This window comes from Myotis daubentonii, chromosome 3 (assembly GCF_963259705.1).
Source record: "Myotis daubentonii chromosome 3, mMyoDau2.1, whole genome shotgun sequence".
Lineage (NCBI taxonomy): Eukaryota > Metazoa > Chordata > Mammalia > Chiroptera > Vespertilionidae > Myotis > Myotis daubentonii.
The window spans coordinates 212,532,897-212,549,852 of NC_081842.1; the positions used below are offsets into that span (position 1 = coordinate 212,532,897).

At 45.6% G+C, this 16,956-nt stretch overlaps 1 protein-coding gene across 1 annotated transcript in view; it reads right to left on the reverse strand.

The window, feature by feature from the left end:
- PDPN (podoplanin) overlaps positions 1-16,956 on the reverse strand; it is a 164,182-nt gene that overhangs the window by 109,992 nt on the left and 37,234 nt on the right. The gene's annotated exons all lie outside the window — the stretch shown is intronic.

The following is a 16,956-nucleotide window of genomic DNA, read 5'->3' on the forward strand; positions in this document are numbered from 1 at the left end:
ACAGGTTGGTCCCCTAGGTATATTCCATTCACTCTGTTGCTATGCAGAGACAAGGCCTCTAACGGGGTTAAAATACAGGACTGGCTGACTACTGGGAACAAGGATTGAGAAAAGTCGTAGAAGGGCACAGTCTCCTGAAAGGGCAGGTGTAAGCAGGGCGCCAGATCAGAGGCAAGTTGGGGGACGTCAGGAACGGAAGGACACTTGGTCCTTCAATCGTGTCTAAACAGCAAAGTGCTGGACACTGTGATGAGCTTGTTTCACTTCCTCTAGCCTGGTCTTCAGCCAAGAAAGTCCTACACAGGCTTATGAACTACTGGATCGTTTTTCTCTTTTGGCAAGACGATTTCAAGGCTTCTCTCTCCACGATCCCATCCCCCAGAGCCAAAGTGGGGAAACGCAAGTTGTCCGTTTCATCCTCCAGGGCTTGGCTAACTGAAACATTATAAACAGATCCGAAATTAATATCCCCTGACTAATCTCTGGCAGCGAAGATAATAATTATGGTTTAGTCACGCAGTGTCGAACAGAAGAAAGGCACCGTGTGCCCAACGGATATTGGAAAGAGAAGCAAGGCAGGCAGCTGCGCTCACCTGGGCTGGAACCCGGCCAGGACCGCAGAGCTAACACTCACCACTTAAGGTGCAGGTGTTTCAATGAACGAACCAGACCGACCTTCCCACCTTTGGAATAACTTTTCTAATTACCCAAATGCCACCCACCCGGGTTGGTCCTGGAAGGTTGCCTTTGCCTAAACTTGCCCAGTGAATCAAAGCTGATCAGGTTACCTGGTAAAAGGGCCCGGCTGTTGACTCCAGGCCTTCCGAGCCTCCTTCCTGTGGTGAGGCTGCAAGTAGAAATGTCTCAGGTTATTGTTATAGAAATGTGGTTTCAACTGGAGGTGATTTTGCCCCTGGGTGTTCCCTGGACAATGTCCGGAGACATTTTGGTTGTCACAACTTGGTGAGTACGACTGTTACCTAGTGGGTGGGGCCAAGGGTGCTGCTAACACTCTATAGTGACAGCTCAGCCCCCACCCACAACAAGGAAGTATCCAGCCCCAAACATCAGTAGGACTGAGGTTGAGAAACCTTGCAAGGGGGTACATAGCTGTTAGATTCTTCTGGCCTCCTTTTACTCCCACTGTTCAACCAAAGCAGAATATGAAACAGGAAGCGTGATGTTAAGAGGCTGATAATTGCATCACTTTATTAGGAGCAACAGAAAACACTGAGTTAATGCCATTATCATAAAAACAGTGCTACTCCAGGGTCAAATCCAGCTTCAGAGGTTGGTGGTCATGTGAAGGAAAACCCCTATTCTGTAAAACTACTGTTTGGAATTCTCTGCTATTCTTTGGACGGCCTCTTATTCTGAAAAAGTAACTTTGCTTTCTAGCCTGCTTGAATAATGGGGGAGATAAATTAGCTGTCTGACCTTGTAGGCCAGAGACTGGATACACCCAATGCCATGCCAGGTGCATTTTTAATTGGATAGAACTGTGTAGTTTCAAGGCCGCCGCCAGCAAGCGCACAAAGGGCTGGCTCTTTCATAAAAAGGGAAGTTCTGCTTGTAGTTTTGCTTAGAATTTGGATTCATTTCCCCAGGCCCGCCGCGGTGAATAAAGGGTAACTCCAAACTCTCAGAGCGCTGTTTGGTTCTTGTCCGGTTTCCCTGTAACAGTCAAACCCAGCCGACTGCCAACTCCATCCAAAAGGAAGGGAGAAATACAGAAATAATGTACTGGGGAAACTCAGTGTGTAGCCACAAATCTGGGCTCATTTACACTGGGCTTACAATGCACCTGATCAAATGAATAAGATTAATATAGTTTTTTAAAAATATTTTTATTAATTTCAGAGAGGAAGGGAGAGGAAGAGAGAGAGAGAAACATCAACGATGAGAGAGAATCATTGATTGGCTGCCTCCTGCATGCCCCCTACTGGAGATTGAACCCACAACCCAGGCATGTGCCCTTGATCAGAATCGAACCTGGGACCCTTCAGTCCACAGGCCGATGCTCTATCTACTGAGCCAAACAGGTTAGGGCTAATATAGTTTTTAAATACAGCCAACAAGGAAATTTACATGATTAAGACTGGGGAGTCTTGTAGTGCCAGAAAGTAAGAAAGTGCTCAAATAAATAAAAAATACATTGACGGGGGATGTCAAAGGGATACATGAGCCAGCTGCGAGATCTCCCAATGGCCAAAGCTGGGGACAAGCTGAACAACAAAATAAGTAAGGTAGGGCTGGATTATAAATGAAAGTGAAAAATAACTATCCATGCGTCCATGCTAACATAAATCGATAAGCAAGAGTAAATACATCTATCCTGGGTTGGAGGATAAGAAAGCTTATTTTTAATTTTTCTTTAAGAAGTCTTTTAGAGACGTGTTAACAACGCGGACCGTGTGGTCAACATCTATATATATAAAAGCCTAAGTGACCATCGCAACTGAACGGATGACCAAGCCAGCAGGGGGCTTAGTGAGTGGCGACCAAACAACTGAGCAGCAGGCTGCCTGGGGTGACCAGGCTTGCGGGGGGCGGGGGGGCGGTAAGAAGTGAGGGGTGACCAGGCCAGCAGAGGGGGGCAGTAAGGAGTGACCAGGCTGGGGGGGGGGCAGTTAGGGCAACCAGGCCGGCTGGGTGGGGCAGTTGGGGGTGACCAGGACAGGAGGGAGGTGCAGTTAGGGGCGATCAGGCAGGCAGGCAGGTGAGCATTTAGGAGCCATTGGTCCCGGATTGTGAGAGGGATATCTGACTGCCGGTTTAGAGAAGCCCTTAATTCTCTTTGTCTGCCTACACCCAGCAAGACGGTGTCAAAGCTGGCTTAGAATGTGATGGGGTGAGTCTGTTTGAAATTTCAGATTTTCCATCATGTGGGTGGTGATACCTGGGCTGGGGTCTTAGTTAATAACTGCTCTCAAGGACAACTAGAGGACACTTCAGGCTGAATTAGGCTGAATACCAAGAAATTGCTACATACTTATAAGCTCTGTAAAGGCTTTATATTCAACGGTAGTTTTTTTCCAAACACAACGATTTTTCATTCCCTTCTTTCCCCACCCCCACCCTCAACCATCTTCCCAGGATTCTGACTATTGCGGATGCAAGTCCTTCATCATTTTTTCAGCAAAGCAGCACCCTTCATCATTTTATATGAAGATGTCTGAGTTATTTAGCCGAGAGGGTAAAAATGATGGACTGTGGAAGGTGCCTAAAAACTGCTCGAGAAATTGAAATGTTAGATTTCCTATGACAAATGTTCTGTTTTCCCCGGCAAATGATGTCTTCATTAATTCTTGCCACTAGCTGGTGCTAGGACGCCACTCAGCGAGCACGCAATTGCATCGAATCAGCTGCGATCTGTCACCCTAAGTGGGTCGTTCCTCTTTGCTTGACACCACGCCCTTCTATCATTGCCACTGGATCGCTTCCCCAGTGGAGGCCGCAGGTCTCCGGCTCCTCCCCCGAGTGGGAGGGTGCCGCCCCCGACAGCCACAGGTACACACATCGCAGAGATTTCCTTTTGAATGAGATCGTCTTTAAAGTCTCCTTCGACACTAGAATGTTCTAACTGTGTTGTCACTCCCATCACGTAAACTGCTTTTTGAATTATCCTTGAATCTTATGTAAATGGTGCGATGTCTTTGCTAGAGCTTTTTAAAGACAAAGCTATCCTAAGAAAAAGACTGATTCCCAACTTGTGTTGTTCGAGTCCTCCTTGAAGGAAGGAACAGGGCCAGACAGCTAGCTGGAACTCTCTTTATTTTACAATTTTACATGGGCACGTTTATATAGGATGTAATTGTAGCATTTATGTGTGTTTTTTATTAATGAATCAGCATCCCGCCCTCCATCCAACACCACAGGGCTTTTCTCTCTCCCCCCCTCGTTTCATGTTTATATTCTTCGATGCACGATTTTTTTTTTTTTCCTTTTCTTGTCTTACTGTGCGAGCGTGGAGATAGGATGACAGCGAGGTCCTGGATTGGCTCCTGCCAGCCAGGCAGAGCGTTCCCATCTCACCGTTCATGTGTTTGCTGCAGGGTTTTAGTTTCTTAAGCTTTATCAGACATGGGTTGCATTTTACCAAATGCTTCCTTTTGCATATATGAAACCAATCATAGGCTGTTTCTCTTTTACTTTCTGAATGTTGTGAATAACAGTAATTAATTTTCTTAAGGATAAACCACCAACTGGCTCATTGCGCTTTATCCATTTCAAATGATACCAGATTTGGCTTGCTCATGTGTTTATAGAACTTTTGCCTGTTTGTTCATGAGTGAGAGTGACTGCTTTTTGGCTTTTCCTTGGCTCCTTTTGTTGGGTGGTGGTAAGGTGATGCTAGCCTCACAGGATGGCATTGGGGAATGCCCTCTTTTTTGCGACAGAATGTGTGTGAGATTATAATAATGTCTTGTATGAATATTTGGTGAAAGTCCTACCAGGAAGGCCTTCAGAGCCTGAAATTTTTATTGTAAAATTATTTTTCCTCCCAATTCATTTCCTTCAGTGGTTGTAGAAATTTTCAAGCATTCTACTTCTTCTTTAATCATGCTTGCTAAGTTGTTTTTCTCTAAGAACTTGCCCATTTTTTAAAGTTTTCAAATTTGTTGTCATATAATTGTTTATCATATCTTATCTTGTATTTAATGTCTATGATATCTGTAGTGTATCCCTTTTGTCATTCCTGGTATGGGTTATTTGTGAATTCTCTCTCTCTTTTTTAATCACGAAGATTTGTCAATGTTATACATTTTTTTAAGAACTAACTTTTGGTTTTGTTGATTTTTTTCCTGTTATATATTTACTAGAGGCCTGATGAATGAATATTCATGCAAGAGTAGGCCTTCCTTCCCCCTGCTGCCGGCACTGGCTTCCCTCTGGCACCTGGGACACGGGCATCCCTCCTCCAGCCGGCAGCAGGCACCCGGGACCCGGGCTGGCTTCCCTTGGGCCCCGGCTTTGTCAGGAAGGACGTCTGGCCTAATTAGCATATTACCCTTTTATTATTATAGATTTCCAATTATTTCTGCTCTTTATTATTATTTTCTTCTTTGCGATTTTTTTGTGTGGGGGTTTTTACCCCATGACTAATATCTACTTATAATTTGATTGACATTTTTACATAGCGATCTGTTTACTGGTAGTAAATAACAGTTGCTTGACTTTTACTCCGTAGCTGGTTTGGTTGACTAGGGTAGAGTACGAAATAGGCAAAGGCAGAAATTTTGATTCTTCCTTCAGCTGATGAACTTCCTTTAAGTCCATGGCTACGATTCCCCTGCCTTACACAGGCCACTGAAATCCCGCCTGCCATGCGGGTCTCCCATATTCCTGGGAAAAGGTAGTCGTCCCCATTTCTGGAAAAACAATCCAGGGATTCACGTTCTTCTCTCTGTCGGTGACTTCGGTTATCCCCGCCAAGGGAAGACTAGCAGCTTTTACAACAAGAGAACACAGGCGCGAACGTGCATCTGCTGACAAAAATGTGCTGACAATTTTATTTTCGGTTGAGTTTGATGTCTGCATCACCCTCCAAAATACTTAAAAAGTCTCACAAATCGAGCGTCATTTTATTATACCATCATTGTCATAAGCTCTGCTTTTAAAAAGCATTGAGGTGTGTCAGAAACGTCATCATTGGCAACACCCTGAATTCATGTATAGAGGGCATCACCTGGCATTTCTAGAAGAGACCTAGAGCGACTCCCCCTGGGGACCCATCGGGGCGGAAGGTGCTCTCAGGGGCAATGCTCCAGGATGCACGGGAGCCGCTGTGTTTCTCAGCAGCCGGCGCTGGCCCTCCTGTCCCGGGTCTGGCAGGTGGACTCACTGCACCGGAAAGGAGGGGAGTGGCCGTGCTGCCCGCTCAGCCGGCAGGAGCAGGTTCTGCTCCCTGGCGTCCTGCATGCCATTACACATCGCACTGAATTGAGGCGGGAATGTGAGCGGTATAGTTAGAGAACTCTAAAACAACAGGCTGGAAGAAGTAACCCTTTCCTATTACATTGACTTGTAACTTCGAGGACATTCTTAAGTTTTAGCCTATCGAGGATAAGGTGCTGGAACATCAAAATAGATAGTATTTTATTTAACTAAGAATATCCAATGAACCAGAACATCAATCATTTCGACAGAGTCAAAAACACAATCAATCACAAACATTTAGATAATTTCCAAGTGGATCAAAAATCTAAATTTTATAAATAAAATCATATTAGTACCAGAAAAAATAGGTAGGCAAAACACACACACACACACACACACACACACAGTCAATTCAACTACCAAAAGTAAAACAAAACAAAGATCTTTTAAATAGTGAAAATACAATAAGCACAGGCAAAAGAAATAATAAACAGGAAAAAGGTTTTGAAGCTTATATCATAGATAAAGAATTTATAGCAAGTGCTTCTAAAAGCTGAGAAGAAAATGTAATTTTTAATGGATAAATATTACAAACAGTTCATAGAAAATGGAAAGCAAATGGTCTTTCAAGATATGAAAAGATGCTCAACCTCCCTCCTAATAGGATAGGTGAGAAAACTACACTGACGTACTGTTTCTCATGAATCCGAATGACAAAAATTAAAACTCTGACACCAGACACTACAGGTAAAGGGTGTTGGAGACACAGGAATTCTCCGACGTTATTAGTAGGAATACAAAATAACGTAAGCCCTGAAAAGGAGATTTTGGCGATATCTAGCAATTCCATATGCATTATCCTTCCACACAGCTATCCCATTTCTAGGAATCTACCTCTGTGATACCTTTGCAAATAAACATACATACATGCAAAATGACATATTCATAAACTACTTATTGCAATATTATCTGTAATGTTCAAAAATTAGAAACAACCCAAATATCCATCAATAGGGAAATGGTTGAATAAAGTATGAAAAATCCACATAGTAGAGCCCAATCCTATATAATAAAACCCTAATATGCAAATTGACCAAATGGCTAAACAACTGGTCACTATGACACACACTGACCACCAGGGGGCAGACGCTTAACATCCAGGGCAACTCCTACATTGAGCATCTGCACCCCCCCCTCCCAGAGGGAGGCAACCAGAGGCACAGTGGTGGTGATTGGGGGTTGGGGTGGGGGGGGGATGGGGCTGGCCAGCAGGTGGCGCCAGACTGCCAGCCAAGGTGGGTGCCAGAGGGGCCCCCCCATCCCCATCGCCCTGCCGGTTGCCCCACAGATGGCCCTGATCACTGCCCAGGCCTTGGGACCCTACCCTATATATTGGGAACAGGCTTTTAGATTTAAAAATTAAAACCTGACACAAGGCTACTCTAACACTGAAAAAACAGGATGATGCAGAGATGACATGCATGGACTCTGGCTTGCACATTTTGTGGTCAGCCCTGATCCTGACACTTACAACTGTGTGACAAAGCCAATTGCTTAACTTTTCTCTGCTTCAGTTTTTCCACCCATAAGATGGGGAAAATGATACTACTGCCTCAGAAGGATCATGTTATGTACTACTTTTTATAATCAGGGCAAAAAAATATAGCTGCCCATACAACAGCAAGATGCCTTTCACCTGTATGAAAAGTATGGTCACTGGTGCATGCAGCATCCCGGATTGCGAGAGGGATGTCTGATTGCTGGTTTAGGCCCGGCATCCCCTGAGGGGTCCCAGATTGGGAGAAGCCGGGCTGAGGGACCCCTCCCCCATGCACAAATTTCATGCACTGGGCCTCTAGTGTGTCATAAAAATGAATGAGGAATATCTCTATATACTGAGATGGAGTGAAATCAGGATGTGTTGGTAAAAGAAAATATCACCTGCAACACGGTGTGTATAGTGCACCACCTTCTGTGTAAAGAAGGGGAGGATAACCCCAGCCAGTTTGGCTCAGTGGATAGATCAGTGACGGCGAACCTTTTGAGCTCGGTGTGTCAGCATTTTGAAAAGCCCTAACTTAACTCTGGCGCCGTGTCACATATAGAAATTTTTTGATATTTGCAACCATAGTAAAACAAAGATGTACATTTTTGATATTTATTTTATATATTTAGATGCCATTTAACAAAGAAAAATCAACCAAAAAAATGAGTTCATGTGTCACCTCTGACACGCGTGTCATAGGTTCGCCATCACTGGAATAGAGTATTGGCCTGCAGACCTAAGGGTCCCGGGTTCAATTCTGGTCAACAGCTCGAATCTCAGTTACAGGTTCCTTCCCAGCCTGGGCCCTGGTCAGGGCTTGTGAAGGAGGCAACCAACCGAGGTGTTTCTCTCACATTGATAGTTCTGTCTGTCTTTCCCTCTCTCTTCCACTCTCTCTAAAAATCAATGGAAAAATATCCTCGGGTGAGAATTAAAAAAATAAAAAAAGTGGGGGGAGGAGAGCCCAGCCAGTGTTGCTCAGTGGTTGAGCATCAACCTCGGAACTAGGAGTCAGGGTTCAATTCCCGGTCAGGGACATGCCTGGGTTGTGGGCTCAGTCCCCAGTAGGGGGCGTGCAGGAGACAGCCGATCCATGATTCTCTCTCATCATGGATGTTTCTATCCTCCTCTCCCTCTCCCTTTTTCTCTTAAATCAATAAAAATATAAATATATTTTTAAAAGTGTTTTAAAAAGAAGACTAGTACTAAATTATATATCAAATTGATGCTGGATCACAAAGATAAAAGTGCTATTTCAAGTTACTTTCAGGTACAGCGTGTGGACTGTGCATCATTAGTGGAGTACCCTGGGGTTGAAAAGAGCTGCAAAGAAAGACTGAACTTCATTCAATCTTATTTCTGTCAGTAGAGACCTTGGCGTTGCAACTTTGAAATTATTATCTGTGCCTTGTAGGTTAATAAGTCCTTACAGACAGTGCCGGATCTGTCTCTTGCTTCAACAGTGTTTGGACAGAACAGACCCAGGGACGCCCCTTCTTCCAGCCTCCAACCACCCTCCACCGTCACCATTTTGGAACCACCTCCAAGACCAGCCAACACCGTTTTTTTCCTACCTTAACTCCTTATTACCAAACAACCATGAGCTCCCAAATTCGTCAGAATTATTCCACCGAGGTGGAGGCTGCCGTCAGCTGCCTGACCAACCTGCATCTGTGGGCCTCCCACACCCACCTCTCTCTGGGCTTCTATTTAGACTGAGATGAGACGATGTGGCTCTGGAGGGCAGGGCCACTTCTTCCTCGAGTTGGCGGAGAAGAAGCTCGAGGGCGCTGAGCATCTCTTAACGTTGCAAACAAGCGTGGGGGCCGCATTCTCTTCCAGGACGTGCTGAAGCCTCCCAGGATGAGTGGGTAAAACTAAGACTCCATGGAAGCCGCCCTGGCCTTGGAGAAGAACCTGAACCAGGCCCTTTTGGAGCTGCATGCCCTGGGTTCCACCCCACAGACCCTCAGCTCTGTGACTTCCTGGAGAACCGCTTCCTGGACGAGGAGGTGAAACTCATCAAGAAGATGGGCGACACCTGACTCACCTCCGCAGGCTGCGGGCTCCCAGGCTGGGCTGGGCAAGTGTCTCTTTGAAAGGCTCACCCTCGAGCACGACTGGGAGCCTTTGGAGCCCAGAGGCCCCTCTGCATCCCCCTGGTGTCTCTGGCTTTTACCTGAGCCTCTTCCTGAAACTACTAGTCATTCTTTTAACCTCCCTGGAGCCCTCTCCCATGCATTGGACCAAATGAGACAATGAAGCTTTTTGCAGCAACAAAACAAAACAAAACAAAACAAAACAAAACAAAAAAGTCATTACAGCAATAAAAATTATGGTTAGAAATCAAGACTTTCAGTCTAACAGAAAAGACACACAAATATAAACTCAAAGAAGTTCGGTGGAAAACTCAATAATGTTATGTTTGAAGCAGAAACATTACTACAAATATTTGAAGTTTTTTTGTTTTTGGAAAATATGTATTTTCTAAGTCAATTAACAGAAGCAATAACAACACAATAGCAACAAATGCACCATTCCCCACTAAAAACAAACAGGGCTTATTAGAGAAATAGCTAAGTCTAAATTGGAGGTAGAAAAGGTTTGAGTTGATCCTGTGCCAGAAAGCAAGGATGCTCTCAAAGACTAATGAGGTCAAAAGCCAGCTTGTGGGGTTACCATGGCCTAAGGTGGGGCACTTTGAGCATCAAAAAGAATAATGACTGTAACTGATCAAGACACACAAATATGTACGAGTCAATGCATTCATAATGTCATCAGAGCAAGAGCGAGAGGAAGAGAGAGAAGGAATAGCAATAGCAGCTCAAAAAATTTCACTGGGTTCCATTGGGGCTTCTATTGGAAGCAAGGGTACCAACTCTATTATTCTGTTTGTGTGTTATGTGCCATTGAGTTGGCTCTATAAACCCCCAAAATTCATGGGGTCTCTAGAGGGGTCCAGAGCTGCAGACTGTCCCCGTGAGAGCACGAACCGTTGTAATTTTCCAGAGCAACAACAGTTCAGTTGAAGAAATGATCAAGTTTCTCTTCCCTCGATGCAAGACATTCAGAGGCACACAAAAAAACAGTGTTTGCTTTGAAGAAAAAATTAGCATCAATCATAGGTTATGTTAAAACTCATCTGAGACCTTTAGGAAGGTTAATACATATGAAAATATTTGTAGGATCCTCAGGGCTCAGTGCAGGGCTGGAGACGTTTAGCCTGTGTTCTACAGGAGCCTCTTTGAAACCCCGACAGATGTGTATTGAATTGTACCCAAAGGTCAAACCCGGAGCCCTGCTGCCAGGCCACAAATTGCTTCTCCCGGGCTCCCCGAGTGTTATTTCTGGAGGAGCTGTGGCTTGGGAACTCAGCGCACATGCTGATCAGTAACCAAAGGCAAATAGCTGTCCTTTGGGCGTCAGCTTCTACCATGGTGACCGCTAATCCTCTCCTTTGAGGACTCGGCTAATGTCCCATGTGGATGTGTTACTTTATTTGAGTAGAAGACACACAAATGAATTGGAGGGTCCATATACTATCATATACTACCCATCCCACGAGATAAAGTTTTCCAGAAGAGAGTTAAGCGTCTCACGGAACTGAAGGAGAGGCTCAGTCCTGGCTGTGTTTATGTGGGTGGGCTGGCCTGGTGCATGGCCAAGCAGGTTCTACCAACTCTCCATCCACCAGCCCTCCACACTCCTGTGTCCGGGTCTGCTGTTCTCCTCAGGGAGACTCTCCACAGGACCCTCTGCCTGAGCAATCCCGTTCATTCTTCAGGCTCAGTTCAATAACCCTTCTTTCACATCAGAGTGCCCACGGGACGTCTTCATCTGTAGCCGTGACCTGCGGAGTTGGGGGACACACTCAAGAATTGCTTGGGGCACAGGAACAGTTGAGAACTCCTCTTTATATTTAGTTTCTATCTTCAAAAATAAAAAAGAAATCCACCCTTTCTAAAATTCAACATGCAAGTTGGCGGAGGTCTGTGCGTATACAATTTCTTCACATATATTGGGTTGCACGTGTGAAATTGTCATTATTGGGCTATTTTTGTTCTATAAATGTGGCAGTTTCGTGTAGTTCATCTAATATTACACTGAGAGTGAGTGCTCGCAGCGTTGTTACTAATGGGAGTCAAAAGTGTTCGGTCAGTAGAGTCAAATCATGGCGTCTTACCTTGCTATTGCTTCCCCGCACCAGTAAGCCCTGAAGCTGGAGAACTGAGCCTCTAATGTCTCGAGTCTCCCGCACACACTTAACCTTGACCCTGGGTTAGCGTAGCTCAGGACGAGGCAGACGCTTCCTCCGTTGGCATTTTGCATTTTGCATGCCTCTTGGAGCCTTGGGAACGAAGAGTATCATATTTTGAGCTCTGGACTGTGACGAGTGAATGGAATCTGAGCCCACACCTAACAAAATAAACTCTTCTCCCCAGAACCGCCTCTACCCCCACCCGTCCCACCTGATGGCCCAGCTCCTTCTGCCAGGCCCTGGAGGAGCCATTGCACACCCACCACATGCAGGGGAGCATGTCAAAGGCACCCAAAGCTCCGCCTGCCCTTACATCTGAGCTCCAGTAGCCCTGTGTGCTGGGGCAGGAGTGACAGCGGGGCCATCGGTCTAGGTGTCCTCATGACATGGAGGCTGAATTCCCAGCAGCCATGACTAGACCTTACTACCCGGGAGAGGTAGTGGCAGTGAGCTGGGCTGCCACAAAGAGTAAGATGACATTAAACCACGTCTCTGACATAGACATCAAGGTGACGCTTCAGTGGCATAGTTTCAGGGATGGCGGTAGGGCCTTTGTTCTAAAGCTCTTTTACCACCGGCCCAGTTCCTGAAATTTTACCATTAGTGACATTCCTTTGCTCTTCCTCTTCCCCATTCTTTCCTGCTCAGGTGGGCCCATCGGCTGCCTGCGGGAGGCAGACCCATCCATGGGGGGTCCAGACCAGGGGCCTGGGGGACAGGAGTGAACAAAGACAGGGGGGAGAGTGCCAAGGAAAGTCTTACTTTTGCCACACCGTCTCTGGGATGGTGTCACTGTCTGCTCGCCTGCCGGACAGCGGTCTGCAAACACCATCGCTGTTATTAGTTCCTGTGAATGCAGAATGCTCCTCAGACCCCAAACAAACCACAGGCCCAAGGGGATATTCTCATTGGCGTGCTTTATGAATTACTGGGATGCTTTCATCTCACTGTTAACATCTAGGGCCCAGTGCCTGGCTCACAGGAGGCGCTCAATGAATACTTGTTGAACGCACAGTCAATAGACGTCGGACTTTAGTTTCATGAAAGCGTTTCTGACCACTCAAGGCGAGTGTTGAGTGAAATGAAAGCCTTTCAGGGTTAGTCACCGTGAAGGGTGGGGAATCGCGCAGCTGGGTCTGCCTTTGTATTCCACTCGCCTATTGTTCTGAGCCACATTTCTTTCACCATGGATTCCTCCAACATGAGTGAAGAATGGGGATGACGGTTTGGGAAGGTCTAGTCACATCTGTCTGTCACAGAGGAAGCTTGGTGGCTGCCAACCCATTGTTTGGAAGAATCAAGGGGATGGACCAAGGTCAGAGTGGAAGAGGCCAGTGTTGCTCTCCATGTGGGATGGGCTGGATGGGGAGCTGCCCTCACAGATGGGTTACTCCAGCGGGGGAGGGGGGGAGGGGGACAGGGGGTGGGGGAGTTTCCAAGGGCAGATGTAGCAAATTATCTCCAACTGGGTGACTTAAAACAACAGGAATGTATTCTCTCACAGTCCTGGAGGCCTCGAGTCTGAAATCCAGGCGTCGGCAGGCACATCTCCTTATGAAGACTCTAGGGGAGCCTTCCAGCGCTTCCAGCTTCTGGTGGCTCCTGGTGTTCCTTGGCTTGTGGCAGCATCACTCCCATCTCTGCCTCCATCTTCACACGGCCTCTCCTCTGCGTCTCCGCCTCTTCTTATAAGAGCACTTGTTATTGGATGCAGGGCCAACCCAGTTAATCCAGAAGATTTCATCTTGAGATCCTTAACTTAATTACATCTGCAAAGACCCTTTTCCCAAATAAAGTCAGTTTCACAGAGACTGGGGCTCAGGACTCAGACCTATTTTGGGGGGTGGAGGAGGGTGGCACAGTTTAATCACTACAAGTGGGGTCAACCCCAGCTGTTTTCTGAACATGATGCTGATAAAATGATTTGTGGAGATCAAATGATTTGTGGAGATCATTAAGAAATTCCCAGTCAACATCAAGCATATTTCTTCCTTAAAAGGAGAAAGTGTTGAATTTAATTTCGTGTGCTTAGCAATTATGACTCATTTTTTCAGGAGTCTACTTCACATCTTTAAATGATTTTTCTTCTACATATTGGAAAATCTCTTCCAACAACTGATTTATCACTTTGCACTTAAAAACACACACAACTGACTTTTGAAATTTACTAAGTTGCATTTTTATTAGAAACTAGAGGCCCGATGCACGAAATCGGTGCAAGAGTAGGCCTTCCTTCCCCCGACTGCCGGCACCGGCTTCCCTCTGGCACCCAGGACCCAGGATTCCCTCTGGCCGCTGGAAGGTCATCCAGAAGGATGTGTGGTCTCATTAGCATATTATGCTTTTATTATTATAATGAGCTAGCTCAAAAAAATGCTTTCATGGGCGATAGATGAGACATTTCTATCATTTTGAAAATAAATAATGTATTTTATTCAAATGTTTTCATATTTTAAAAAAGTAAGATCAGGTGATCAACTGAAGGGAAACAAGTAGAGACAAAGGGTGATTGTGAAGTTATTGTCCACTTAAATAAATTAATTTAAATCTTTCTGTGAGCATCATGCTTGTTAGAAAAATTGCAAGTAATTCCTAGTCAAGTCTTGATATTTAAACATAGATATGAAAAAAAAACTACACCTCATTTTACTTCTATTTTTCCTAGAGGACAAAATCCTGCTCTCTAGAAAAATGGAAGTTCTTTTATTATGACCCCATTTGTCACAGCATTGTTTGGAATTCAGAAATTTAGAAATATCCTAAATATTTATCTGCAGAAAAAAGCCTAAGTAATGGGGTAGAATCGTGATTTAACACTCTACACCAGTGATTTTCAAGCGGTGTGCTGCAAGAATTTTTAAAACATGCAATACCTGACTATTTAGTCAGGGGCACTGACCTCTTTTCCCTCAGATCAGTGGTTCTCAACCTTCTGGCCCTTTAAATACAGTTCCTCATGTTGTGATCCAACCATAAAATTGTTTTCGTTGCTACTTCAAAACTGTAATGTTGCTACTGTTATGAATCGTAATATAAATATCTGATATGCAGGATGGTCTTAGGTGACCCCTGTGAAAGGGTCGTTCGACTGTCAACGGGGTCGCAACCCACAGGTTGAGAACCGCTGCCTTAGATTGTTAAATAATAAAATGACAATATTCCCTGGCTAGTGTTGCTAAATGGTTAGAGCGTTGGCCCAATCACTAAAGGCTGGAGGGTTTGATCCCTGGCCCCAGTTGGGGCGTCTATGGTAGGCAACCAATTGAAGTGTCTCTCTCACATCGATGTTTCTCTCTCTCTCTCTCTCTCTCTCTCTCTCTCTCTCTCTCTCGCCCCTCCCTCCCTTTCACTGTCTCAAAAAGTCAATGGAAAAAAATATCCTCGGTAAGGATTAACAACAAAAATGACATTGCTTTTGTCAGATCAACAAAAAATTCTACTCTTTGGTGTGCCGCAGAATTTTAGTAGTTTATGTGTGTCCTGAGATGAAAAGGGTTGAAAATCGCTGTGGGAGGCCTGCTGCACAGGCGCCTGGCAGCTCCGTGCATCAGCAAGGACAACCCTCACAAAAATAATGGGACAAAGCAAGTTGGCGATACAAGTTGAAAACATATACAACGATGCTATATCTCGATTACGGCTACATACACATAAGATAAGAATGGCAGGGAAACATACGCGTTTCCGAATGAAATGCACCCTGCGTAGAGGAATGATCCCCCTGGGAAGGGGAGTATGAAGGAACGGATGTCAGAAGGGACCATATGTGCAAGTTCTTTTTTTTGGAAAAAAAATTATATAGAAAACGGTAGGGTTTGCTTGAGCTCAGTGGTGGGTACATGGGGTTTGTTATTATTCTGTTTTTCTGTGTGTTTGAAAACTTTTATTAGAAAAACGTTCTTATTTTCCATTGGCTGAAGAGACTGTCTTTGTGCTCCCGTTGAGCTGATAGGGAGGCAACTGATTTTAACAGACGACACGTGGACGGAACAAAGGCGAGGAGGGCCAGGGAGCAAGGCAAGCCACCTGCTCAGGTGTTTCAGGCGTTTCGTAATGCTGTACTTTCAGGCAACTGTTTGAACCTCTATTTCTTCCCTTGCAAAATGTGGATAATCTCTGTCTTGCCGACTTCACCAGGATGTGTGAGAGATGAGCTATGATAACAGTAGGGATGTTGGGGTAATGGCTGCTAATGATGGAGCGGTTACTGTTTTCCGACAGCACTACACATCCATTATTTGCTTTACGGCCGATGACAGCACTATGATGTGCATATTGTTTTCTACATTCTGTCATGTACATCATAAGCTCAGAAACAGATGGCTGCCCCATGCTCTGCCTTCCAGAACCAGGCTTTCATAAGACACAGCGTTAACCTCGGGCCTGCTCCCAGGTGGCGCGAATGAAAGTGGATGGGGTTGTTCCCCGGACTCCCATCCCCCTGGCAGCTCTGGTGGTTTCCAGTCCTGTCCTGCGGGGAGCGTGCCAGGGAACATAGTTGACACCTGACATGGCTGAGCCTGTTCCCTGAGAGTCTGTGGGACCAGGTGCATGTGGTTTGTGTTCTGCTGGGACAGTCATGCTTTCTGAACCGTCTCATATAAGTTCTTAGGAAGAAACTACGGCCCAAAAAGCTCGCGGTTGACTCATCTGGGGATTACAGCTGTCAGGTAGCATAAGAGGACATGGGGCCTGGCCTTTTCCATGACACATCACTACTTATGGACCGTGCACTCAGGAGTCCTGATATCTGGCAAATTCAACAATCGGATTTAACATACTATTCGTTTTCTTGTTTTTTAAATATATTTTTATTGATTTCAGAGAGGAAGGAAGAGGGAGATAGACACATCAATGATGAGAATCACTGATTGGCTGCCTCTTGCACACCCCACACTGGGGATCGAGCCCACAATCCAGGCATGTGCCCTGACCAGGAATCGAACCGTGGCCTTCTGGTCCTTAGATTAACGTTCAACCACTGAGCCATGCCGGCTGGGCAACATACTGAATATTTGTTATGTGGAAAGCCTGATTCTCCCAGCTCTCCTGTTCCCAGCATCCAACTTGTATGAGAGCGGACAGGATTGGCAGGGAGTTGACCCAGGGGGTGGCTCTGGAATTCTTCTGGAGCAGCGTAGGTGGGGGTGGGAGGAGCAGACGGGTGTGATGGATAGACACAGAGCCTGGCCACTGTAGTCTCCGGACCAGCAGAGCATTTGTAGCTGAGGACCAAGGGGCAGTGAGCTGCCCCAGGAACAGGAATCTGGAA